Source organism: Anabrus simplex, chromosome 1 (assembly GCF_040414725.1).
Source record: "Anabrus simplex isolate iqAnaSimp1 chromosome 1, ASM4041472v1, whole genome shotgun sequence".
In the NCBI taxonomy this organism is placed as follows: Eukaryota; Metazoa; Arthropoda; class Insecta; order Orthoptera; family Tettigoniidae; genus Anabrus; species Anabrus simplex.
In genome coordinates, this window is record NC_090265.1 from 1,170,784,619 (window position 1) to 1,170,811,980 (window position 27,362).

At 39.8% G+C, this 27,362-nt stretch overlaps 1 protein-coding gene and 1 long non-coding RNA gene across 3 annotated transcripts in view; one reads left to right on the forward strand and one right to left on the reverse strand.

Moving 5' to 3' along the window:
• Positions 1–27,362, reverse strand: part of eIF2gamma (eukaryotic translation initiation factor 2 subunit gamma) — a 426,482-nt gene that overhangs the window by 155,679 nt on the left and 243,441 nt on the right. The window lies entirely within an intron of this gene.
• LOC137497014 (uncharacterized) overlaps positions 23,543–27,362 on the forward strand; it is a 47,282-nt gene continuing 43,462 nt past the window's right edge. Inside the window, exon 1 of the long non-coding RNA XR_011017603.1 lies at positions 23,543–23,710. This is a non-coding gene — a long non-coding RNA (uncharacterized lncRNA). The remainder of the gene's footprint in view (positions 23,711–27,362) is intronic.

Genomic DNA, 27,362 nt, shown 5'->3' on the forward strand with positions numbered 1-27,362 from the left:
GTAGCCCTGGAAATGTTATTTGTCACCTCTTGTGAGGTAGGTAAGGGTTATTCTGCCCAAAGACAGGTCCAAACCTCCGCAGAGGTGTTCCTGAGCTAGAGTTTACGTGCGGTAGGGTGGCCAGTTCCTTTCCGCTCCTCCATTCCCTTACCCCCCCACCAACAGCGCGCGGCAACCCATCCAACTCCTGATCACGCCCAATGTTGCTTAACTTCGGAGATCTCACGAGATCCGGTGTTTCAACACGGCTACGGCCGTTGGCACCTCTTGTGAAAGGAATGTGATTTACAACTTGGGTAAGAAAGAGCCCTCCCTACAGTTGAGTGATAACGGGGGAAAAAACCTTGAATTCCTGAACTTCACAGGATAAGTTGCAATTTCGGCGAGCAGGCCATTAGCCTCAGGAATGTTCAGTTTTGCTTGCTGGTTAGCAGCGAGATTGCTGAATAACAAATTGAGCCTGTTTGTGCTTGTATATCGCATTCCATTCAGAAATTAAAAATGTATTTTGTGATGAGTGGTATAGTGAAAGGTAGAGAATATTTGTAGCCTGATAGCCTACGTCTGGATTCAGTTATGGATTCGGAAAATGTCATGAAATTCCTTACTAATGAAGACAAGATTAAAATCTATCAGAAAGTGGACTGGCACCTGCAACTTTAAAGTGTGCAGAGGTAGCGGGAATGTTGAAATTCGCACCTTCGAGTTTCAACTCAATCATTCGAGTTGCTTGAATCAAAGTTTTGTTGATTCAAAACGATGGCCAACGTTGCAGTCGCACAGGGTAGAGGTCGAGTATAACATCCAATTCATTGTCTAAGAGTGTGACCAGAAAATAATGTTTAATAACCACTGGTCCGAAATAAAAGTCTATACTACCATTTGTTTTAGAAAGAGTGTGATCTGCAATAAACTTTGATATTTTCATGGATCCCCGTGCAAATTTTTCATATTTGTTGTCTGCTGTTTTTTATACACCTTTCAGTGCACTGTTATTTTATTATCCCCAGCGGAAAAGGTTTTCATATTTGTTCTCCCATGTTTTTCACACCTTTTAATATTTTCTGCTCACCTTTAGAAACGGTAGATATAATTTTCACTGTACACTAGGATACAGGACGTAAAATGCCATCATATTGGAAAAATTGTATCTAATGTTTCCATATCCCTGTTGGATAGTTTTTATTCGTGTATTCAGTAGTACGTTTTCTCGCTTAACACATTATTTTTCCTTGTCCCCTGAAGAAATGCCTTAACGAGATTTTACTGTAGTAGAGTTACCCGACATACATTATCCCGACAGCACTTTTCCCAGATCATATTTCTGACACCATTTCTCCCGACATATGTATTTCCCAACACCATTCCAATCCCGACATACAATTTCCCAACAGAACTTTTCTGAAACTGAAGGTTATTGCTCTTCAACATGGCGTAATTTGTAGTGTCATAGAAATAACCAACGATATTGTCTTTAATTGCTAAATTAAATGTATTTCCTATACTGCAATATGATAAATCTGTTTAGAGAACAATGTTGTGAGCAATTGCGCATAAAAAATTAAGGGTGGCGCCGGCATCTTTATAATCTTCATAATTTAGTACTATCGAACGGAACCGCTTCAGAACATTCTGCCACTTCTTTGTTCTGTACAACTACAGTATAACCCTATCACCCCATGCTTAACTTGGCTACCATTATTTCCGTGTCACCTTGCTCCTTCTGGAAGTGACAAACAGCCGAGTACAAATCTGGCTGATGCTTTCCAAGTAGTACACGAAATTGATTGTGCTATCCTTCACTCGCATTGCTGGTCTTTTGTGTGCCTTCGTAAGCTGCTCGATGGTGGTTCCACATACAAATTTCATACCTTGGTGGAACAGCCTCGCGTCTACATCTTTCTGGTCATTCTAAACACAATATTCTGCAAGATAATCGAAAAGTGGGGCAAGTTCTTCACGCTCATTACTGTTTCTGACAAGATGAAAAACTACTTCTACATTGTTTTTTGGAACAAATGCAAGGGCCATGAATGTACGCAATGTAATCTTAATATCTCGATTATTAGGATGGTTATATTCCCATTGTAAACCATATTGCTGAACCTGACAATAATTTTTTCTTCTTCTTCATATGCCATGTCCTTGCAGAACTTCGGCGATCAGTAGCATGATCTGTTGTTTGTTCATAGCTGTTTTGAACAGAGTAAGCGTTGTCACCCCAAACCACTGGCTCAAGTTGCCGAGCCATGATGTCCTACCTCCCCCGGACCACGTTTTCCCCTAATTTTCCCTTGGTGTATTACTTGCAGAAGGTGGTATTTACTGTTCTGCATCATATCACCAAAGTATTCTAGCTTCCTTATCTTGATGGTAGTAAGCATTTCCAGTTTTTTGTTCATATGGTTCAAAACTTCTATATTGGTCATTTCAGCTGTCCAAGGTATCTTTAGCATCCTTTAGTAAGTCCACATTTCAAATGCTTGCAACTTCTTGCACATGGTCTCAGTTAGTGTCCACGCCTCAACGCTATATAACAGAATGCTCAAAACGTAGCACCGGTGTAGTCGTGTCCATAGTGTAATGGAAACGTCACGCCTTGTCAAAAGTTTTCCAAGTCTCTGAAAAGAAGTTCTGGACTGCTGAGTTCTGCATCGGACCTCACGAGCAATGTCTCAGTCATCAATGATGTGACATCCCAGGTATTTAAATGTTGCCAATCTTGCGATCTGGTCCTTTGCTGCTGTAAGATCACCTCGAATGCCATCTTCTTTCCTATTCATAACCATCCACTTGGTCTTGTTTACATTACGCCTCAATTCCATGGCGCTGCTGGCTTCAGTGACACCATTACATAGTTCCCGTAGTGTCATTGGCATACCTGATGTTATTTTTTATGAAATCATTAACCACAACTCCTCGAGTCTTTCCATAAAGAACATCTTGAAAAATCTTTTCTGAAAAGATGCTGAAAACCATGGGTGAAAGAATATAGCCTAGGCGAACTCCTTTCATAATTGAGACTTCTTCCGAGACACGACCGTCAACTCTTATGCCAGCACTCTGGTTCCAGTAGAGATTACCAATAATACGGATGTCCTGTCCATCAAGTCTTAATTCTCTGAGAATGTTCATAAGTTCACCACAGCGGACTGTATTGAAGGCTTTTTCATAGTTGATGAAACGAGCAAAAACATTGATATTGACATCTCGGCACCAATGAACTAATACATGCACAGGCAATAACATGACTGACAGAAATGGAAAAAACAACCAAAGTAAGGAACAATCGGCAAAACCTCAGTGCATGAATTCCTTACTGCTTTTTTCAAAATTTCCCCAAGATTTTACTTGGAGCAAACTTTGAAATCCTGAGTTCATCAGCTACAGTTACAATAGGGTGGAGTGCAGAGGCATAGTGCACTGTTGTTTTTAAAGACAGTAAGGGGAAGACAAATGGCAGAGCAATATTCTTTGGAGTATCGCTAGGATGTCATGCAGCTTTAGACACCAATCCCATTACAGTGAAGATATGACAAGGGAACATCGGCAATGGTCAAGTTGCCAATCGTGATGAAACTTGGAACACACATTGAGGTACACGTAAAAATGATGTCACCATCAATTTTGGGTGCTGACATTCATTAGGGCGTTAACTAAGGGGCCTAACAGTTGTGACATTTCAAGTTCCGCGCGAACAGCGATGAATACCTGCTGACCAATGCTTAGCCAGCACACTGTCTACTTTGTGCCACACCTCTGCACCTCCTCCCCTCCACACCTCTACCACATGTTTCTCTTCTCCTCGCGCCTGCCCGTCTGTTTAGCTATCGAAGAGAACTGGTGCTACACTTTGCGTACTCTATCAGCCTTCCTCATATTTCTCCTCTGTAATTTCCACATCGTATTAGTCAGTTTACATTTTCTGAAATGTTTAAGAAAACATTTGCGACGATTCCTTAAGCGCAATGTCGTTGAGCATGACAAAAATTATTTTTCATCTTCATGCAAATCACGGAAGCCACGGTGAAGAAGGTCCGCTGAACATTCGGGAGCTACAGCTTTATCAGCTTTATGACGCGATTGAGGGTGCGTGTTAGGCAGTCAACTGTTTTCAAATAAGTTTTGACGCACACGGGGTGATGTCACACTGCGTGACATGGCCGTAATAACGTAGATTGAAGCGTGATCTTTTAGGTTTTAGTTTTCACCACTGGACCGTCTGATATGTTGATACCGAAAACTCTCTCTTTTTTTTTTCTTTCTTTTTTTTTTTTTTTTTTGGTAACCACCATTTGTGTTCTCCCTTGTTTCTGTCAATAAATATACATATAACAACATGTATTTTAAATATTTTTATTTTGTTTTTCAGGGCTCATAAGTTACTGTCTTGAACGTGACAGTCTCTATTTGGAGGACGTTACGAGTTTGACGTACAGGTCCGATCAGTCAGAGGCAAATGGAAAGGATATTGAATATAGCGAACCAGAACCGGGACAAACCCAAGACAGTGCCATTTTGAGAGACACCGCAGACTTACAGTATAAGACAAGAGCAGTCAACTACAGGAGGAGGGGAAAATGGAAAAATCTGAAATTTGCAACTGTGCAAAAGAAATCTGCATAGTGAGGCACAGCTCTCCGCCTGGAAAATGTAGTGGATGAAGGAAGCTCTCTCTGAGACAAATTTAATCTTATTGCGATGGATTGCAAGGAAAAATTTGACACAGAGTACCGTATGTCCACCGTCCATGACGTCGCAAACAAACAGTGGGCAATGCAAAGTGCCCGCTCTCGAGAGATCCATGACTTTAAAGCGTCCTCAGGCTGGCTGTACGACTTCAAAATCAAATTTGGAATCACATCCCGAAAATTTGCTGTTGTGACAACAACGTAAAAAATTGATAGGGAAACTCACGTTATGGTGGAAGCCGAATGTTTGTGGAAAACGTAGAAGAAAAAATACAGTTACACAGCCCATCACATGCTTTTAACAGTGACCAAAGCGGCTCTAATTTAGAAATGTAGACCGGAAGAACGTTAGTGCGACGAAGAGAAAAGTCAATTAGCACGGCGGTCCAATCAATTCCCTCTACTACGCACAGCTACACGATTATGCCTACCATGTCAGCAGAAGGTGAGCTACTCTTCCCGTTGCTAATAGTTTTAAAGGAAAGAAATGGTGTTTTCGGTTCCCTTGTTATGAAAATATTTTCAAACGAAAATATTACTGTCGTGTGCACCACGACTGGAAAGATAGTCAAAGCAGAAGTTCACAGCTGGTATAATGACATCTTGAAACCAAGTTTACCCGATGGACAAAACATTTTATTGTTAGATTCTGTCTCTGGCCACAATGCGCTTGTTCACAGCACCGAAGTAGAAGTTATGACGATTCCAGCCGGCGCTACAGCAGTTTGTCAGCCATTTGACGTGTACGGGTTTCGGAGTTGAAAAAACGTATACAAGACGAATGTATTCCGGGCTGCAACTTATGAATATCAGTATCATGCTGCACCACCATAACACCATCTTAAAGTTGCAATCACAGTCACTGTTACATTTCCAGCTGACCGCCCTCCCATGGCACTACAGCCTTTGTAGGGCCTTGGCCTACCAAGCGACCGCTGCTCAGACCAAAGGCGTTGTGTGGTCAGCACGACAAATACTCTCGGCTGTTATTCTTGGCTTTCTAGACCGGGGCTGCTATCTCACCGTCAGATAGCTCCTCAATTCTAATCACGAAGGCTGAGTGGACCCCGAGCCAGCCCTCAGGTGCAGGTAAATATCCATGACCAGGCCGGGAATCGAACCCGAGGCCTCCAGGTAAGAGGCAGGCATGCTACTCCTACATCACAGGGCCAGCTGACATCTCCTCGATTCGGTACTTGTGGTACCGCAGTGGATACCTTGATGATCATCCTGGACAATTTGAACACCTGAGGAACACCACTATTGTAAAGCATACGTCCCGTGATAAAAGTATGGTGACTGTTGATGTGTTTTGTTCCAGTTTTTTCTTCACTATTTTTAAATGTTTGGAATAAACTAAAGATTGTTTTTGTTTACTATCAGTTATTGACGGGGAGCTTGCCCGATGTAATGTATACGGAGTCATTTATTGTGTTGCCTTGTAATTGTTTGTTGTTGCACCAGTTCATACAATAACCATTAAAATTTTTGCGTATGTAACTGCCATTGTACCCAAAAGACTGTAATAATAATTGTACCGGGCGGTACACCTCCACGCCGCTAATTTAAAATGTGCGCCAGTTGAAACTCCTCTGCTGGAGGAAGTCTGAACCTTATAGTCCGTATAAATTTTCAAGTTTCTCAGAAGATGTCACTACCTGGAAATTTTGGAGTTTTTGAACTGTGTCATTTTCGACGTATTTTGTTTTGCTTGTAGTGAGAAGTGTGAACTTTCTCTTCTAGAGGACACTACTGAAGATCAACAATAGTGCACCCTAGTGCGGAGTTTTTATTTCAAAAGTTTGTTTCTTGTTAAATTTCTTTCTGTTATTGTTTAAGTTGGCTGTATACCCCTCTTTTTCCCCTTGTTTTGTATTTAGCCAATCCCGAATTTCTTTTAGTAATTTCTGACCAATAGGATGTATCTTCCCCCAACTTGAATATGTTGCTGTATCCTACCCAATAAAGAGTTTGTGGGAGGGTGTTTTCATTCCCCTAACGCCTCGAACCTTCCGCGAGAGAATATAAACTGCTGATTTTAGGGTCTCCGGGCCACTTCTGTTCCATCTTTCAGTGTGTAAAGTAAATAGCAGGGGGCGGGAAGCGCCTCTTTCTTCGGCAGCGGTCAACAACAAGGTAATGGCCAATTAATAACTTCTTTCTTTGCTAGCTCAGCAGTTTAACTCTCGGGGCGGGTCCGAAGTTTTTCCCTATGTAACCTTCCTTAAAAATGTAAAGAAACTTGTATCTATTCTATCTTTTAAACTACATATTGGGATAGAGAGTGCTTAACCCTCTCGAGCTCCCACTCATGTTGTTTTGAGGTGAACTTATTTTCTCAACCTATTCTTCCTTAACATTATGTAAATTTGTTTCTTTTCTAAAGTCACCTCCGTAGTATGGGATTAGCCCTTGCATCAGTGGCCTAGAGCCAAATTAGGTTTTTAAAACAAATGCATTAGGAGTGCAGATCGCCTCCTCCAATTGTTACTTTAGAGGTCATGTAATTAACCTTCTTTTCATTTAATAGACCTCAGTAGGTTGGGTATTTTACCCCTGTGTATATGTCCTTTGAGGACAGCTTGAAGGTGGAGTTTGGTGTGGCCTTTAAGAGGCTTAAAGTTGAGAGCGAGTGGCTCTTTTTCGAAAATTGAGTGTTGTATGCCTCGTGGAGGCTTTTCAGTGTAATTTGGAGCAAGTGCTCCTGAACATGAATGGGGTTTTCTGCCCCTCTGGTAAAACTTATTTTGAAGTAAGGTTGGGCTGATTGCCCACGAATTGTGAAGTAAGGGCGTTGAGCCCAAATCCAGTAAATATTGTACCTACATTTTGTTGACTTGCTATTCTGTACCTGCACTGCTTGTTATTTCTTCATTTTAAAAAGAAAATATAACCTTGTTAAATTTTTACATTAACTTTGATTCCGTAGTTTGAGACCCGTTCACGCCCCCACCTTCTTTCACCTCTACCTACCGCTAAAACACGGTAACAATAATAATTTCATGAGGCTATTTCTAGCCGAGTGCAGCCCTTGTAAGGCAGCCCCTCCGATGAGGGTGGGCGGCACCTGCCATTTGTAGGTAACTGCGTGTTATTGTGGTGGATGATAGTGTTATGTGTGGTGTGTGAGTTGCAGGGATGTTGGGGCAGCACAAACACCCAGCCCCTGGGCCATTGGAATTTACCAATGGAGGTTAAAATCCCGACCCGGCCGGGAATCGAACCCGGGACCCTCTGAACCGAAGGCCAGTATGCTGACCATTCAGCCAATGAGTCGGACCAGAAGACTGTAGTGTGATACTTTAATATTGGTACTTGTTGAATACACAGACCTTCGTCAGTTATAACGCAAAAGTACCGGTAAAGTAAGACTACATGTCTGCCTGTGATTAGTGTATATCTACTACATATATATAAATGCATATCTTTTTTTTTTTTTTTTTTTTTAAGGTTTTTCATATTACTCAAAATTTACTACATTCCATGTCATACTCGTATCAAAGTTGCCTATGCATTAAATTGATTTATATTCGACAACCGTTGCTGCAATTGAAATGTGTTGTGTTTGTCACTGCTAAACATAAATAAATCGTTCAGTACAAGCACAAATAAAAACATTCTATGCAGAACAATAAACCAAGTTTCAGTCGCAGTGGAAATCAAGAGGAGGAAATGGAAATGTCATACTTTGAGAAAACCAGCGTGATCTATAGAACGCACAGCACTGGAATGGAATCCGCAAGGGGCACGGAGGAAAGGTCGTCCTAGGAAGACCTAGAGGAGGACTGTAGAGGAGGAGGCTCTTGAAGCAGGGAAGAATTGGAAGGAAGTTAAAACATTGGCAAGTCGACGACCACAATGGAGACGTTTCATGGATGCCCTATGTTCCAGTGGGAACGAGAGGAATTTAGTCAAGTAGAGATCGGGCCAGCTAGGAAGACATCCAGTGAGGGGAAGTGTGCGAGTGAGAAAGCAGAGCCGTGGGAGCGAGAACGCTGACTTCCCCTTCTCGCTCAGTGTGTGGCGACGTACAGTTGACCCGAAATATTTGTTATAACTGGCATGTAACACTCCGCAGATTTTCAGTTAGTGGAATTCCCTTCTGGCTGAAAATAACAGACATACCTAGCCGAAATGAATGCATTTAGAAGTGTTACAAATGACAGATAGATTGAAGGAGTTAGAACATAATTTAACCTCTTATTGCATTAGCTATCAAAATCCTTTCCGTGTATCAATTTGCGTAGTCCTTATTTTTAAATTATAATTTGATTTAAAATTAACTTTACGACGCTGTAAATGTGCAGTGTAGAATATGGTTTGCTATAACACCAGCCTTCATAACCTAAGCCACGTCTTGTAAAATAACTCAATAATAATAATAATAATAATAATAATAATAATAATAATAATAATAATAATAATAATAATAATAATAATAATAAGTTACAAGAAAATTGAAAACTCTCAGATACTATGCGAAGAAAGAGGATAAATTTTTACGGACATCTTCTCCTCGGAATGAACTCTATGATTAACCGAACAAATCTTGACTTCTTCCGTAACCCAAAACAGAACCGAACTGGTTTAAAGAAACTGAAAAAGACTTGGTAGAATTAAAAATTACAGAAAAATCACTATTCGGTAGAACAGCTAAAGTAATAACTAAAGAAGAAAACATAACGTTCCAAAACAAATCTACATTAAAAGCCACATCTATTATCTCGGAAGACGAGAAGATAAGAAGATCAGAAAGAATGAAGAAATACTGGGCACTAAGGAAAGAACAACACACAGAGAAAGAATTGATTCAACATACCCCAAAGAGGGTGAAACGAAATAATAATAATAATAATAATAATAATAATAATAATAATAATAATAATAATAATAATAATATCCGCCTCTGTGGTGTAGTGGGTAGCGTGATTAGCTGCCAACCCCGGAGGCCCGGGTTCGATTCCGGGCTCTGCCACGAAATTTGAAAAGTGGTACGAGGGCTGGAACGGCGTCCACTCAGCCTGGAGGTCAACTGAGTAGAGGTGGGTTCAATTCCCACCTTAGCTATCCTGGAAGTGGTTTTCCGTGGTTTCCCACTTCTCCTCCAGGCAAATGTCGGGATGGTACCCAACTTAAGGCCATGGCTGCTTCCTTCCCTCTTCCTTGTCTATCCCTTCCACTCTCCCCACCCCCCATCAAGGCCCCTGTTCAGCATAACAGGTGAGGCCGCCTGGGCGAGGTACTGGTCATTCTCCCCAGTTGTATCCACCGACCCAATGTCTCACGCTACAGGACACTGCCCTTGAGGCGGTAGATGTGGGATCCCTCGCTGAGTCCGAGGGAAAAACCGACCCTGGAGGGTAAGCAGATTAAGAAATAACAACAATAATAATAATAATAATAATAATAATAATAATAGTGATAATAATAATAATAATAATAATAATAATTACTTTTGTTTTAAGGCGAGAAAGCAGTGTTAGACTATATGATCGTTTGTCCCTAGCTCCTTAATGCCAATGTTTTGTTGTAAAATAAGAAATGTGACTTAACGATATGACATGTATAATTATATAATTGTTCTCAGGTACAGAAACAAAATATAATTCATAAAAGGAAACACCATAAAGGGTCTACATATGCTGAGTAACAACGTATGTATACGAAGATAACTTAAATGGCACTAGAAGTAATAAAATAATGACACTATAATTATTCACAAATGAGCACATTGTTTTGTTAGGTCCACTACATCTCTTCAATTCCACTGAGTCCTCCGTCATCATTTCTGTCGTCCTCACCGGATGACGTGTCGTCGGCTCCCAGCTGGATCGCAAAGGGCTCCATAATGTCTTTAAAATGTCCCCATCCCTTATGTTCCAGTCTTCGGCGGATATTGACACGAATTTCTGTCAGGTGAGTTTCTCTACGTCGTCAATAGTGAAGGTGACGTTGTGAGAAGCTACCCAGTTCTTCACTTTTGCCCACATTATTTCAATACTGTTTAATTCAGGGTGATATGGGAGCAGTCGAATTACCGAGTGTCCGAACTGTTCCATGAGTTCATCTAGGACGTAGGTTTTGTGTGCCGGCTTGTGCAATTTGATAAGCTCATAAAGCTCGTGTTTGTACATCGTCTCACGGCGTGGAATGTTCCTATTCACTAGCCAGGAGATCATCGTCACTTTCCGTGAGCTGGGGGTTGGAGCACGATCTACTTCCTTGTTGTGATATGACGCGTAGTCAATTACGAGAACACTGCGAGGTGGAAGTTATCTTTCATACCGGTACTCTTAAAAAAAAAAAAAAAAAAAAAAAAAAAAAAAAAAAAAAAAAAAAAGTCACTATTCATGTCATCATGGTAGTCGCCACTCTTGCTGCCAGACTTCCAGATTAGCAGAGAGTTCTCGATGGAACCCATTGCACCGCCAGCATGTACAACTATCCTCCGCCCGATATTGGGCATTTTTTAATAAACAAACCTTTTGTATTTTATGTCATGTTTTTCCATTAGGATGCGCTTGTTAGTCTTAGCTTTTTTTTTCTGATATCCTAATGATCGAAGAATTCGCTTGACGCTAGTTATGGATCCTTTGAACTTTAAGTCTTTACCGAACTTTGCACGAATTTTTGAAACTGTAGGTAAACATTTTTCATCTAAATTAAATTTGCTAACAATACGACATACGTCACCTTCGTCAAAGTCGTCCAATCCAGTAATATTCTTTGTGCGCATTCTGTTTTTGTTTGGTGTTTCAAACAGACTATCCATAGGTTTTCCTAATTCTTTCGTTTTTCGCTCTTAATGCGTACCAAATAACTTTCTGACACTCCAGCAGCTGCTGCTACTCTTTCCTGCACTTTTTTTTTACAATCTATCACGAACTGTTCTTCCTTTGCCTCCCTTTCCATAAAGTCTATAACGTTCAAGATTACTGCACGAGTCTGATTCTTTAGCATCTTACGATGCAGGCTACTTTTTTAACGCCTTCCATGCTGTCACAGATAGGCCTAACGTACACCATCCCTAACCACAGTTACTACTCAAAGGGAAATTAGAAAGCAGAGCGCGGCAGCTGAGTGTAAACTTATGCACTGCACTGTCCTTGCAGCAGGAGCTCTGTTAGGAGGGATACGCTACGCGAGACAGTCCAAAGTGCGCACGCGCTCCCAGATGTCTTCCTTCCTGGCCCGATCTCTGGGTCGTATTCATGAACGTGACTTTGACTTCGACTTACGTAAGTTCACTTAGTTGAGTTTCGTGGAAGTCTGTTTCTTTATAGACGCAACTTTTACAAAGTAGACTCTGGCGTAAGTAGACTTTGGTAAGTTACGATGTGAAGAATTAGATATGAAGTTGGCAGTGAAAACAATGGAAGAGCAGTGTAGCATCTCCCATCACTCAATGTTTTTTCTTAATAAAGTGGTAGAAGAAGAAGAAATTCAGCTGTTTCCTGCGTTATAGATCGCATTGGATTCTAAACTCAATCCAATCCAGTTAATACAGTTAATTCTTATTTCTCGACGATGGATGGAAAGAAAAAATTGCCAGCCTTCAACAACTATGAAAGGGAGGTGTTACTAGAACTAGTGAAAGAGAAGAAAGATATAACTGAAAACGAAATCAATAAACTTCATCTTGTGGTCGACTATGCCCTGATAATTGAAACTAAAAATCCCTTTCCTATTACGGAAAACCTCAGCATGGTTGCCACCTGGACTTATTATTGGTACATGGGTGCAATCAATAGCTCCAACCACTCCAGGGAAACGGGATCTTTCATACACACGTCGCGCATTATTTCGACATTCAGCTTCATTTGGGAACGAAACAAACTGTGGTCTCTTTCGGGCAGTCAGGATCGATATTCGATATTCTTTTGATTATTCTACATACTGAGGGCTGGCTTACTCCTCGTAAATCAGCGGAATCAATTTGGAAGTTACCTGAAAACCACGGAAGTGTGAAAGACTATTGTATTTACAACAAGAATGCATTAATCTGTGGTGATCATCCCTTAACCTAAATAGATAACACGATGAGAGAAAGTGCAAAAACTTTGCGCTATAGTAACAATAATTTTACTCTTACTTGTAGCATAATATCTTAACGACCGGGAGATTTGTCCGTGCGGTTTGGGGCGCCAGGCTGTGAGCTTGCATCCGGGAGATAGTGGGTTCGAACCGCACTGTCGGCAGCCCTGAAGATGGTTTCCCGTGGTTTCCCATTTTCACACCAGGCAAATGTGGGGACTGTACCTTAATTAAGGCCACGGCCGCTTCCTTCCCATTCCTTGTTCTTTCCTATCCCATCGTCGACATAAGACCTATCTGTGTCGATGTGACGTAAAGTTAAAAAAAAAAATTCTTAACGAAATTAGCAACTGTATTATTGGAGGCATGGGTGATCCTCGATTATTATATTTCTGTAATTCGCTTTCAAACATCGTTAGTACATCCAATACGGTACGTTTCTCGAATCTATATCGTTTTCTAAACTCATTTTCTTTATGTAATTCAACTGGGTTCCGTGCATCTCTTTATAACACGCCGAGGATTAGGCACAAGATACTGAATAATTTCCTGGATCTCTTCAAATTCGTCTACAAATTTAACTACACCAGCAAGATCTGCCATTTTATTATTTTTCTGATCTCAGAGTCTACTTAAGTACGGAACATCGGCGACTTGGAAGTAAAGTCGCCATCTAAGTTTACTTACCTCCAAGTAGCGATTATGAAATGGAAATGGCGACTTACCGCCTTCTAAGTCTAAGTCAAAGTCTCGTTCATGAATACGACCCTATTAGTAAGTCAAGTCAACACGTTAGTATCATCTTGTAAGATGAGTGTTAATTAGACATGTTTCAACTTGCTACGAGTCATCTTCAGTAAAACACCTTAAATTAAAATGATGGAATATACATTAAAATATTGCTAAAAGTTAATGATAAAGTAAAATGGAATGTACAAATGGGCATGTTATCTTGTGTATTCCGGTTCGCAATACTCCGAGGCTCAGCCTCTTGTTCGCGAGTCATCATCAAAATCATTTCTCATTATCCAGCTGTAGCCAGGTAGGGGCAAATATGGTTCCTCTCCACTTTCTTCGGTCTTTCCACCACTCCTCCTCCAACACTGTGACCCAGTCCAGGTTTCTTTCTCTAATACTGTGTCGGATTGTGTCCTTCCATCTCAATCGTGGTCGTCCGTGGCCCTTTCTTCCTTGCACTTGCTCCCGAGTAAAAACTCAAAATATTTTCCATCCACATGTCTCTATAACATGTCAGAGGTCTCAATTACAGATGATGTGTTATCATGAAAGAAACCGTCAATAACTATAATCTGTATTGGAATTTAAAAATTACTCAGAAGTAAATGTAAACAAAAAGCTAGATCTCAGCTAACTGCCTTAAATTACATTCTGTTGCTCACTTGACCGTCATGCATCCACTAATTGAGAGAGTCTCCTTCTCGACTGCCGTATTCTTTCAGGTGAGGTGTGGGTAGTGCTATTGGTAGGGGGTGGTATGGAGAGGAAAGGTGTGACTTTCGGGAGTGTGGAGGAAGTTGCTGAAATAGTGCGCTGAGGGCGGGGCTTATTCCAATTATGATTTTGTTCACAGATAATTGAAATAAACATTTCTCACAGTATATTTCCTTTTTCATTTATCCCATTTAAATGACCTGCCGGGTTTTTATATTGGTCGAAATTAATGTGCATGTTCTTTAAAATATTAAGTAATGGACATTTTGTTCCTGTTGTAGGATTCTAAAGTCTTGATTTTTTGTAGTGTAACAGTGGTGGTAATATTTGTGATGATTACTCATGGCCAAGAAGTGATTGTATTTAATAGCATTTTGGTGCTCAGTATATCTTGTTAAAAAGTTTCTACCTCTCTGTCCTACATATGTTGACTCACGCCTGGCATTCAAGTTTGTAAATCCCAGATTTAGTATACTTGCTACTGTTATTTACCTTGTGTGAATTGAAGATTATTCCTGTGTTAGCGGTAGTGGTTCTAAAGGTTATTTTTATATACTGTTTTTAAAGGACATTAGTGAACCAATATACACTGCTATTGTTGAAGATGAAGACAGTGAAATTCTCTTTTGCATTAAATTCTTTAATTGTTGGTCTTATTTTTATGTTTACTGATTAATCTATTCATAAAATTTCTATTAAATTCATTATTCAAGGCCATTTCAGGAATGGTCCTAATTTCTTTTTTGAGATTTTCCTTAGATAGTGGAAATTTTATTGCTTTCACAATCATACTATTATAGGCTGCCTTTTCATGTTCGCCAGGGTGTAAAGGATTTTGCTGAATAGTATTAGAAGTGAAAGTCGTTTTTCTGTATATATCAAAGGCTAATTTGTTATTCTTACAACGTGTTATGGTTGTATCTAAGTATGTCTCAAATATTACAATATTTATAAGTCCACCTGTTCAATACAATACAAAATACAATATTGTGGCATAATTCACAATACAAAATACAATATTGTATTGAACAGGTGGACTTATAAATATTGTAATAATATTTGAGACATACGTCAACTTCAATACGGAACCAAAATGAGAATAGTTACTTGTAATTAATATATCTAAGTAACCGAGTGAATCACTACTCTTAGTTTCCATGGTAAATTTTATGTTAGGATCTAGGTTGTTAAGTTATTTAAGCACTTCCACTCCATTATTAACGTTCATGTCAACAATAGCCACAACATTAACGCACCAATATTTTAAGGCCTTAATTTCGCCGATGATACTCGTGTATTCTAGATGATCAATGCATATGTTGGCCAAAATGCTTGAAGCCGGTGCTCCAATAGGAAGACCCGTTTGTTGATATACTAGGATACCGGGTGTCCACAATTAAAGTTATGGTATTCAGTACAGTACAGCACGGGCTGTAATGATCGTAGGAGTCTGGAATTTTGTAGATATGCTAACTAAACAATGCGCTTGCGAATTATGCCACAAAAATTATTAGTTCCAAGTTCTGCTACCATGTAAAAATATGGCACTGTAAGAAACAGAAACTGACAGAAACAGCAGAGAAGAGGTCCCATGCCAAGTAATGGGCTGAAGAAAATGATTAAGAAATTCGAGGAAACAGGAGATTTAGGTGTCACACCAGAGAGAGGACGGCGGCCCATTCCCGTGGGCACTGTTGATGAAGTTGCTCTAGCTGTAGAAGACCATGCAGTACGTTCTCCCAATTCTGTAACCAGTGCACGACCTATGTCACGTGAATTGTCGCTACCCCGGTCAACAGTTCACAAGATTTTGCGGTGCATTTTACACGGGTATCCCTACAAACTTCATACTGTTCACAAATTGAAACCCCAAGATGCTGCACAATGCCTTGACTTTGCCCTTTGGTTTCTGGTGCATGTGGAAGAGGACAACATATGGCCGGGGAATATTCTGTGGACTGACAAGGTGCATTTTACTCTGGAGGGTGCAGTGAATGCACAGAACTGTTGCATATGGGGAATGACTCCTCCAAACACTGTGCAGAAACAACCATTGCATTCAGCTTACGTGACTGTTTCGTGTGGTATTACAGGCTCCTTCATTCTCAGTCTGTTTTTCTTCGAGGGGATGACCCCTCTTGAGCCCGTAACTTGTACAGCAACATCTGCACGTTATAGAGACCTCCTTGTGCAACATGTGATTCCAACTTTGTAGGAATGCAACTGTGACCACACCGTTATTTTCATGCAAGATGGGGCAACATCGCATATCGCTTGACAGGTGAAAGAATTGCTTCGGGAAACCTTCAGTAACAACCAAATTATCTCTAGGCATTTTCCACATGCGTGGCCTTCAAGGTCCCCTGACCTAAATCCATTTGACTTCTGGTTGTGGAGATTTTTGAAAGATCATGTCTATCAGGGACATATCTTGTCTCTGGCTGATCTAAAGGCTAGCATACAACGTCATGTCGCTCTGATTTCACCCGACATGCTTGGGCACCTGTCGACCGTGCCGTGTTATGGATGCAGCATATTGCCAAGTTCGGAGGCCATACTGAACAGTGTTTGTAACCATAAATCGCTTCTCAGCCATGAGCAATCATCACAAAGATTACAACCACTGCTACACTACAATAAATCAAAACTTAAGAATCCTAAAACAGAAACAAAAAGGCCCATTGCTTAATATTTTAGAGAACACATATATTAATATCAACCAATATAAGAACCCGTTATCATGTGTTTGATTTTTCGTGCCTTTTTCCTCTGACCCCTACCAATGCTTACAGCACTATATTTTTGCCTGGTGGCCAAACTTGGAACTAATAATTTTTGTGAGATAATTCGCGAGTGCATTGCTTAATTAGCATATGTACTCATTACACCCCGTGCTGTACCGCACTGAATACCATAACTTTAATTGTGAACACCCGGTACATTCTTAAAAGTAAAATAATTGTTACTTTACGTAAACTTCAATATCTGTAGGAATTCATTTACCTCGCCAGTGCTTAATTTGCTGAACTTAAATTGCTTTTTATCAGTTTATGGTAATGTTGATAGGGATGTTGGCATACATGTTAGTAACGTCAAATGAATGATATTTAGGCACGTTAAGGTTTCTCGTTTTCTCACATAGTTCTATAGAATTCCTTACAGATGTGTCTACTTTATAGTGGTAAAGCGCGTTTATTAATTTAGTTTTTATACATTTTTATCTTGTTTTTGGTCAGACAAAAGTTTGTTCTTTAATACATATTTCATCTCCTCCTGCTTTTCTAATGGTATTTAACTAATAGCCATTTCTGTCTCTGCTAAAGTAGTGATTAAATTGTCATATTTAGAGAGGTTGTGCCAATTATGTTTAGGTCCACTGTTCAATATTTCAAGATCAATTGTCATTAAGGTTAATTTTACTCAAATTCATGACCATTGGGAGAAAACTTTAGGTTCTGTGATGTTATGAAGGTTAGGAGGATTTAATGTGTTCTGGTTCATTGAGCTTATGAGGGTGTTCCATTTTTTATCTAATGCATTATGTTACTTTGTTAAGGTGTTGCCTAGTTTATTTCTAAATACAATCGTTTCTTGGCCATGGTAATCATCACAGAGATTACCACCACCGTTACACTACAATAAATCAAGACTTAAGAATCCTACAACAGGAACAAAAAGGTTCATTGTTTAATATTTTAGAGAACATATACATTAATATCGAGCAATATAAGAACACGGCAGGTAATTTAAATGACATAAATGAAAAGGAAAAAAAAAAGAAACATACTGTGGGAAACGTTTATTCCAATTATCTGTGAACAAAGTCACAATTGGAATAAGACCCGCCCACAGCACACTAGTTCAGGAGCTTTCCCACACTCGCACAAGTCACGCCCTCCCGCTCCACACCACCCCCTTCCAATAGCATTACCTTTACCTCACCTGTAAGAACACAGCAGTCAAGAGGGAAACTCTGCAATTAGCGGATGCGTGACTGTCAAGTGAGCAACAGAACGCAAGTTAACGCAGCTAGCTGAGACGTCTAATGTATATTCCACAATTTTAATCATAACGTCATTTTAATTCCAGGTGTTCTGCTGAAGATGTCTTGTAGTAAGTTGAAACATGTCTAACACTCATCTTACAAGATGATACTAATGTACTGACTTAGGAGGATAATAAATATGGTTTTGGTATTAATGTAAGAGTTGAACCGTCAATACATATAAAATAAAGTTTATTGTCTGTAACAGGAGTAGGCCATGTGCCAACACCATGTTCCCCCCTTTTCCTACACAACATTCACACAACCTATCACACACCTTTGAAGGCCACACACATCATCACATCATAATCACTGATATATTAAGTTAAAACAATTATATATTTTTAAAAGGAGAAACATGTTGTTTTGTAGGGAATTTGATGAACATGATGGTTATATGCAAAATAGTTAATGTATTTACAATTTGCTAAATAATCAAAATGTGATTCTTTACACAAATTTTTAACATCTTTTTCACCCTGAACCATAACTGGTTACAAAATTTAAAAATTTTGCAACCTACTACGGACATTTTTTGGACCATCACCATCTCGCTCTCAAGAGTAAGTGAATGTGTTTGCTGTTAAGGCCTCTCAACATTCATGATAATGCCTGGTGTCACAATGCTAATGAGACTATGGATATCCTGCGTAACTACTGATAGGAGGTTTCGGAAGGTTGACATATTCACACAATATAAATCCGTGCCATTATGATATGTTTATTTAAAAAAAAAAAAAAAAAAAAAAAACAGGCCGAGTTGGAGGCATGGCTGCAAGATGTATAGCATAGAGTAAGTCTTTCTGACTGGAAAAAAGTAGATCAAATTAGATGTAACAACAATATTTAGTCAAAGCAGCATATCTTTGTTCCAGTCCTCGGACACTCCCGGCACTAAAAGCCATACGCCATTTCATTTCATCTTTGTTCCAACTGCATCTCATCCGTTATGCCGTACGTGTTGTAGAGAAAATGGTCAACTGAGTAATGCAGCTGAACCTTTGTTACACTTTTCTTCACAATACTGCTCAAGTGATTGGACTTGTGTATCAACAACTTCTTTATGCTCAACTTAAACGTGTTATCGCCATTCAACTTCTGTGGTAAACTCGTTACCATCATGTTGGCATCTACTAGCATGTTTATTTCTTGGCTCTCTATGCTATTTGTCCCCAACTGCAGGTGGTGAATCTGCATAAACAGTAGTCGAGGAGACACTAGTCTCTCCATTATTGTGTCCAATGGTGGAAAGGTGTCAGGCTTAAATGGGTACTGGAACACTTTAGATCTAGGAAGCTTCCCTTTCGCTAGATGAGTGTGGCAGAAACCACATAACCAATTAATTGCACCTCCAGAGACAAATTTGGCACGCAGCACCTCTATTGTCTGGGCAGTTGGGGGTCTCATAGCTTGTTTGGCGAGTTAAAAGGATCTTTAATAAGTTCAAGCGGCCTGCAGACAGTAAAACTGACCATAATTTTGCCTCTCTAAGGGGCAGTTTGTCTTTGTCAGGTACTGTGTGTGTGCATGAACTGTGGTAGTAACATCTGAGTTACCCCCTGTGGGTGGGGGCGGTAGAATAACACCCACGGTATCCCCTGCCTGTCGTAAGAGGCGACTAAAAGGGGCCCCAGGGGCTCTGAACTTTGGAGCGTGGGTTGGCGACCACGGGGCCCTTAGCTGAGTCCTGGCATTGCTTCCACTTACTTGTGCCAGGCTCCTCACTTTCATCTATCCTATCCGACCTCTCTTGGTCAACTCTTGTTCTTTTCAGACCCCGACGCTATTAGGTTTGCGAGGGCTAGGGAGTCTTTCATTTTCATGCCCTTCGTGGCCCTTGTCTTCCTTTGGCCGATATCTTCATTTTTCGAAGTGTCGGACCCCTTCCATTTTTCACTCTGATTAGTGTTATACAGAGGATGGTTGCCTAGTTGTACTTCCTCTTAAAACAATAATCACCACCACCACTAACATCTGAGTTAGTGATGATGTTCAAAGTAATAGTTATACATTGGAGCACATAACAGAAACCAGAAAATCAAACACTTTAGTGTAGGGAGAACTTTCCATTTTAAAATCAAAATCTAATTAATATTATCATGAAGAAATGAACAGCGATGGGTTCACTATACGGTTTAAGGAACAATTATTACCAAACATCCCTGGAAATTCTGTTATTTGAATGGATAACACTAGTTATCACTCGCGTGAACTGTGTAAAGCACAAGTATCCAAAAACTGCTAGTCAGAAATGCAGCTATGGTTGTGGGAAAATAATGTGCAGTTTGATGAATGCATGGTAAAAACCAACATTGTGCAAAATAATATAACTAATGATTTTTACACTAATACTGAAGAAAATGGACCTGGAGTTTAAACATTAATACTAGGGGAACACTAGGGGTAAAGCACCTGAAAGGGAAGTGCAGCGTGTCACTGACCTGACCAGGGTGGAATGCGTGACGCAATGGAGAGTCAGCGGACTGGCAGCTAGTTGGTTTAGAGTCAATGAAAGAGCAACTGTTTTTCAAATGCCTCACATTGTATGCTGGAGTGGAGACTGATGGTTGGAGGATCTATTTGTAGAGATAGGATAGGAATGGTAGTAGGGGGAGTATTCATTCTCGTGAAAGAAGAATTCGTAAGCTATGAAAAAGTTAAAGATGACAAGCACAAAATTCTAGGGGTAAGGTTCATTTCTAAAGATAATAGACAACATAACCGCATTTCAGTTGAGAATTGTAGTGTAGATACAGTATATTAGATAGTAACTTGCCTGTTATATTCGTGTGTATTTTTGTGCAAACGGCAGGTTTCATTTCTATTACAGCATAGTAGGACAAGTAGTACTAATATTAATCTGTATACGTGTTTAACTTTGTTGGTAATCTTTGAGTACCTACCGGTAGTTCTTGCGAATATCTAAATTTAGGCCTAATTGGAATTTTCATTCCTATTTGTGCTTAGTAAGAAGCTAGGATACGTCTCAATGTAGTCTTAACATTATTGTAGTGTAGTATAGTAAATTATTAGAAATTAGAGTGCCTATTCTATAATTTTGAGTAGTTTTGCACGAATTTCGAACTTTAATGGTAATTTTCTTTTCTGTTTTTGCTTGCAAATAACCTGTTGTAATTAGAATACGTCTGAGCGTAGTTTAAAATTATTGTAGTGTATTGTAGTATCTGTATTTAGTCTGAACATAGTTTAAAATTATTGTAGTGTGTTATAATTAGGGAGCGGATTTTTATGTTATTACATATTTTTTTGCGTAAGTTTTATCGCAAGTTCCGAAGTTCATTATTCCTGTTGTGCATCCCCAAGTGTAAAAACTGAATCTTATTTCCCACAAAAACACATATTTTCATATTTTTTAAATGTAAATACATATTTTAAGAAAATCTATAATAAGCACATAAATTGCCAATATTTGTTGATCAATAAAATATAAAATGCTCCTGTGTTATAAAACAATACTCATATTTTCATTTTATGATTACGGTATTGTTTTTAACAATGTATTTAATATAATGTATCTGAATGTTTCGGCTATTTATGGACTTCCCTCCATAAGTTCTAAAACTTGCTGGTCACTGGCTACGTCGATACATCTAGACAGCGATTTGATTTGCTGCATAAGATGTTTCCTTGCATGATGTCATTCCAACTCTTTATGAGTCAGCCCTCTCGGGTTTTGTTTATAGAATATCAGCGAAAGGCAATCACGGAGAGATAAGGTGACGTAATTCCGTTACGACATGGGAGACTCGGAAGAATATTGTCCCACCATTAGGTAGTGGAATTTCATCACTCCTAAGAGTAAGGTCAGCTGTTCGGGTCCACATCATTCCCGTTGTCGTGTGATTTTGAATGGATTTATAAAAAATATTTCCTTCAGTGTCCGCTGCTAATCTTTATATTGAAACAGTGATTCACCGTAAATGCGTGTGTCATAACCTGCAAAATAATGCCAAAAGAGAAGTCGAGTACAAGGTCGCGTCTTCAACAAGATGTAGTGGAATTTAAAAGCATTTTCACTACCGATGGAAAAGTATTATTTTTCCAACCGTGTGGTAAAACAGTACGAGCAGAACAACGTTCTCAAGTAATCCAGCATTTGTCTGGAAATATGCATACTGCGGCTGCTTCGCGTGTGCGTTCGCGATAATTACTAATAGCTGAACCAGCTACTTCAAATGCAGGCCCATCTAAATATTCCCAGTATTATTTAGATGTGTGCAGAGCATTTGTTTGCGCCGACATTCCTCTTGGTAAAATAAATAATCCGGGACTGAGAAATTTCCTAACAAAGTACATTAATTTTGAGCCTCCAGACGAATCCACATTAAGGAAAAATTATCTCCCAAAATGTTACGAAGAAACTTTACAGAGAATTCGGGTAATATGTGATAGTGAAGAACTGCGGGTGAGCATTGACGAAACCACTGATTCAAGTGGCAGAAAAGTAGGAAATTTTGTAGTTGGTGTGTTGAAGAATGACAAAACTGCTTGCGAACATTCTTATTTGCTAGCGTGTAAAGAAATGCTTGCTGTAAACCATGTCACTGTAGCTAGGTTATTCAATGAAGCCATGCATTTACTTTGGCCAAAAGGTATAAAATAGGACCATGTATTGCTTTTCCTTACTGACAGTGCAGCTTACATGAAAAAGGCAGCCGAAGGCCTTTCTGTGAGCTTTCCGAAAATGATACACATAACTTGCGTTGTTCATGCTCTACACAGGTTATGCGAAACTGTGCGGGCTCAGTATCCTCAAATGGATAAATTAGTGTCCAACGGCAAAAAAGTCTTCGTAGAAGCATCCTCAAGAATCGACCTCTTTAAAGAGAAAAACCGGAATCTTGCGTTTCCTCCTCTGCCTATTGTTACGCGGTGGGGTACCTGGCTTAGTGCTGTGGTATACTACACAGACAATTTTGAAAGTTTTGCATCCGTTGTGAACGTGCTAGATAAAAACGACGCGTCGTCAACCGAGACTCTTCAAGAGATACTAAAAGACAGCTCTTTGAAAAATGATCTGGCGTTTATATCTGCCAATCTAAGCTTCTTGTGTAAAACTATAGACATACTTGAAAAATCCACTAACCTGTTGTCCGAAACGGTGAAGGAAGTGCGCGCTGTTGAAAATAAATTAGATTCACTCCCAGCATCGCAGGTACAGGGACCGTTAAAGGTTAAATATCAAAACTTGTTCAGGAAAAACAGAGGATTTCAAACAATGTGCCAAATTTCTAATGTATTAGAGGGTGCTCATGTTGGCGAAATTGGTGGCGTTATTGTTGGTGACATTCCTCTATTTAACTATGCTCGTCTGACTTCCTGTGATGTGGAGCGATCGTTTTCGCAGTATAAGGCGTTCTTTACAGATAATCGGCATGCATTTGTGATGGACAACTTGGAGATGACCTTTGTTGTTCACTGCAATTCTGAGACTACTTCTAGCAACTAATATTTCAGCGTGTCATGGGTGAGTACGAACTGGTACTATTTTTTCAAAGATGATAGGTTGCTTTTGCCATATTTAAACAAATCATTACCTTTAAAAAATAACCATTCATAATATCTACTCTGGAATATCAAAAATGAATATACCATACAGCATGTTTCCATACACAGACATCATTTTGCCTTAAGGAGCATGTTTGGTAGCACCATATTCTAAAACAAAACATTATACTTATTTACTTCTTGAGCGCGAGTAGTTATGTGGTATTTAAAGGAAAATAATTTCAATTTTTATCACATACTTTAAAGTTTTTCAGCACATAAAAAATAAATATTTTTCACATTTTTAGCACATAAAAATCCGCTCCCTAATTATAATATCTTATTAGAAAGTAGTGTGTTTATTCTATTACTGTGAAATATTTGTATAGTATAGTACCGTTTCTGTGGTATCTGTAGTAACTCTCTTACTAAAATTCTGTTGTTGTAATTAGGGTAGACTTAACTGCAGTTAAGAATTGTGTAATTCTAGTGTATTATTCTCTGTTTCCAGTAATTAACAGCAATTTTCATCGTGTTAGCATGTTGTAGGAATAAAAATAGTACAATTACTGTAAGTAGTATTATAGTGTAGTAGTAGCTTATTCAAATAACTTACTGTCGTGTGTTCTTTGTAAACTAACGTAGACAATATTTCATTCCGTTCATTTTTATTTTCCACAGAATAAGTTATCTTTTTTCCCGTTTCTTTTCGTTACTTAGTAAAAAATGGATAAGCAATGTGAGTGTAGGAACTGAGGGTGTGGCCAGGCATTAAGGAGTATGAGGGAGGAGTTGGAGAACTTGAGGGAGATAATTAGGATTCTCTCAGAGGACAGGAAGGAAAGTAGGATGTACAGTAGGTGTAATAGAGGGATTGGAAGGAAATGGGGGAATTGTGGAAGACAGACGGTCTAATGTTTTAAGGGGAAGGGGATTGCAAGCTAAGGGCTCCATTCAGGATCAAAATTCAGGACACGTGTCGATGAGAAATCGGTACGAGTCACTGCAGGTAGAACAACCGAGGGAAGATGAGGAACAGGGAACTGTTGCCGAGAAGTTTGGAAGTAGGAGAAAGGGAAGAGGTAGGAAAGGGAAATGTGGAGTAGTGGATAGGAAAAGACAGGTGGAACAGGGTAATGGGTTGGAGAAAAGGGAGGAGGAAGTAGCTTCTGCAGCTGTCAGGAAAGGTAGGACTGACCAGGAGGGGAGGAGATCAAATGAGGTGGGCAGGGTTGAGGCTCTGGTCATGGGATATTCTATCGTTAGACATGACGGGAAAGTGTGTGGAGGAAAGGAGACCAGGGTAGAGTGTTATCCAGGAATTAGGTTAAGGCAGATGTTGAGGAAAGTAGAAGAGAAGGAGGAGGGAAAGGAGAAGGTGGTAGTGTTTCATGTTGGTACTAACAACGTAACACAAGCAGATATAAGTACCAACATAGTTGGGGATGTGTGGGATCTGGTAAATGCAGCACGGATGAAGTTTAAGGAAGCGGAGATTGTTATCAATGGAATACTGTGCAGGAGGGATACTGACTGGAAGGTGATTGGGGATTTAAATGAGACTATGGAGTGGGTATGTGGGAAACTGGGAGGGAGATTTCTAGACTCTAATGGGTGGGTAGGAGATAGGGATCTGCGCTCAGATGGCCTTCACTTAAACCGCAGTGGTACATATAAGTTAGGAAATTTGTTTGGAAGGGTTATAGGGAGATACATTCAGGGAAACAGGGTGCGCGAGGGAGCGGTGTTAAGGGAACAGGGAACTGGAAATCAAGTAGGGATGACGTAAAACTGTTAGTGCTCAACTGTAGAAGTATTGTAAAGAAAGGAATAGAATTAAGTATTTAATAGATATGTACTTACCAGATATCGTAATAGGAGTTGAATCATGGCTGAAAAATGATATAATGGATGCAGAAATTTTCTCACGGAACTGGAGGGTGTAATACCAATATAATAGTCCGTTATTGGACATTATAAATTTTCCAGCTAACTCATTCTTGGTTGCCTGCATTTCGCCCTCGTGTGCTAAGTTAGGCTCGTCAGTTGGGACTTAGCACACCACCCAAGACGCAAGGCTAGTGCATACCGTGGAGGCCACTGCATAGGCTACTTGAAGCCACCAGCAGTGCCGATGCACTATGAGAGCTATGTCTCATTTCCAAAAATAGATGCCTGCCTGGCCATCAATTGATGTAGATGTTGATTCCCATAGGGAACCTAAAATATTTGTCCTGAATGAGTAAATTTACAATACCAATATAATGGTCCATTATTGGACATTATAAATTTTCCAGCTAACTCATTCTTGGTTGCCTGCGTTTCGCCCTCGTGTGCTAAGTTAGGCTCGTCAGTTGGGACTTAGCACACCACCCAAGACGCAAGGCTAGTGCATACCGTGGAGGCCACTGCATAGGCTACTTGAAGCCACCAGCAGTGCCAATGCACTATGAGAGCTATGTCTCATTTCCAAAAATAGATGCCTGCCTGGCCATCAACTGACGATGTACATCAATTGATGGCCAGGCAGGCATCAATTTTTGGAAATGAGACATAGCTGTCATTGTGCATTGGCACTGCTGGTGGCTTCAAGTAGCCTATGCAGTGGCCTCCACGGTATGCACTAGCCTTGCGTCTTGGGTGGTGTGCTAAGTCCCAACTGACGAGCCTAACTTAGCACACGAGGGCGAAACGCAGGCAACCAAGAATGAGTTAGCTGGAAAATTTATAATGTCCAATAACGGACCATTATATTGGTATTATAAATTTACTCATTGAGGACAAATATTTTAGGTTCCCTATGGGAATCAACATCTACATCAACTGGAGGGTGTATCGTAGAGATAGGACAGGAATGGTAGGAGGGGGAGTATTCATTCTCGTGAATGAAGAATTCGTAAGCTACGAAAAAGTTAAAGATGACAAGCATGAAATTCTAGGGGTAAGGCTCATTTCTAAAGATAATAGACAACTTGATGTCTTTGGAGTGTGCAGACCAGGGAAGGGTAGCATAGATGCTGATTCAGAATTATTTGATACGAAAATCAACTATGTGGGAAACGATAAGGAAAGGAACGTAATCGTAGCAGGTGATCTCACTTTACCAAATGTCAATTGGGAGAGTTATGCGAACGACAGGAAGCATGACCAACAAATGGCAAATAAGTTAATATGGGAAGGGCACCTGATTCAGAAAGTGATGGAACCACTAGAGGGAAGAATATTCTGGATGTGGTGCTGGTAAAGGCAGATGAGCTCTATAGAGAAACCAAAATAACAGATGGTATTAGTGACCACGAAGCTGTTTTTGTAATAATTAAAAATAAATGTGAAAGAAAGGAAGGTCTTAAAAGTAGGACCGTTAGGCAGTACCATATGGCTGATAAAACAGGCATGAGGCAGTTTCTAAAAAGTAACTATGATCGGTGGAAAACAGTAAATAAAAATGTAAACAGACTCTGGGATGGGTTTAAAGTAATTGTTGAGGAATGTGAAAATAGGTTTGTACCTTTAAAGGTGGTAAGGAATGGTAAAGATCCACTATATTATAACAGGGAAGTAAAGAGACTAAGAAGGAGGTGCAGGTTGGAAAGAAATAGAGTTAGAAATGGTTATGGAAGTAAGGAGAAATT